Raw genomic sequence first — 1,665 nt, 5'->3', positions numbered from 1 at the left:
TTTCGATCCTCCATGATACTGTGAGTGCAAACTGCCGAGCGTTATAGATGTTTTAAAATTTATACTTTAAAAAGTATAACTTATATACGTATTTTTATTTTTTTTTTCTAAAAAGGTATCTTTATTATATGATATCTATGATTAATAGGGTTTTGATTTTTCCAATGTATTGATGACACGAGTATGTGGATATATATGTGGTGTGTATGTATGGTTTGTGTGTTGTGTGAAATTTATAATATTAATATATATAATATATATATATATATTATATTATAATATATATATATATATATATTATTTTATAATTTTATATATATATACGAGAGAGGGGGAAAAGAGAGAAATCTATCTACCTATTTTTTATATGATTATAAATATATATACCTACATACATAATATATATATATATATATATATATATATATATAATAATATATTATTGTTGTGGTGTGTGGTGTGTGTGTGTGTGTGTGTGTATATACGTATATATTGTGTGTATATACATATATACAAATGAAATCCCCTCCTCTCCTCTCTCTCCTCTCCTCTCTCTCTTATATTAAAATATATTATATTATATATATATATTATATTATATATATATATTATATTATATAATATAAAAAGATATATATATGCATATATAAAATTATATATATATTATTATATTTTTTTTAAATTATAATATAAAATTATATATATTATATTATATATATAATAGCATAAAAAAAAATATATATTTAAAATATATAATATTGTGTTATATATGTAAATTTTTTAAATATATATATTATATAATTGTGTGGGGTGTGGGGGTGTGTGTTTTTGGTGTGTGTTTGGTGTGTGTTTGTGTGTTGGTGTGTGTGGTGTTGTGTGTGTGTGTGTGTATTTATTATATTTGTTGTATATATATCATATAAATATATACATTTTTTGGGTGTGTGTGTTGTGATATATATTGCATATGCATATATATATAATATAATATATAATAATATAATATATATTATATATTATAATAAAACATATAAAATATATATATATATATATTATATTTATTTTAAAATTTAATATTATATATAAAATATAATATAAAATTTTATATTTTTGTGTGGGGGTGTGTGTTGTGTGTTTGGGTGGTTGTTGGTGTGGGTGTTTGTTGGTATGTGTATGGTGTGTGTTGTGGTGTGTTATTATATGCACACACACACACACACCACACCACACCACACACAAAACCCCACAAACACACACACACACACCAAACACACCACACACCACACACACACGCCACACAGCAAAACACAACACACACACACACACCCCCACACACACACCCACACCACACACAACACACAACCACCACACAAATATATATATATTAATATAAAATTTTATATAAAAAATTTAATATTTAATTTTAAAAAAAAAAAATTATATATATACATACACACACACACACACACACACACACACCACACATACACACCACACACACACACACACACACACACACAAACACACAAAACCCCAAAAACACAACACACACACCCGCGCACAAACACACACACACACCACACAACACACACACACACCACACCACCCCACACCACACACACACTATATATTATATATATTATATATATATTAATATATATATTA

This window comes from Penaeus monodon, chromosome 42 (assembly GCF_015228065.2).
Source record: "Penaeus monodon isolate SGIC_2016 chromosome 42, NSTDA_Pmon_1, whole genome shotgun sequence".
Taxonomy (NCBI): Eukaryota; Metazoa; Arthropoda; class Malacostraca; order Decapoda; family Penaeidae; genus Penaeus; species Penaeus monodon.
The sequence above is the reverse complement of the archived record's forward strand: the minus strand, read 5'-3'. Positions refer to the sequence as shown.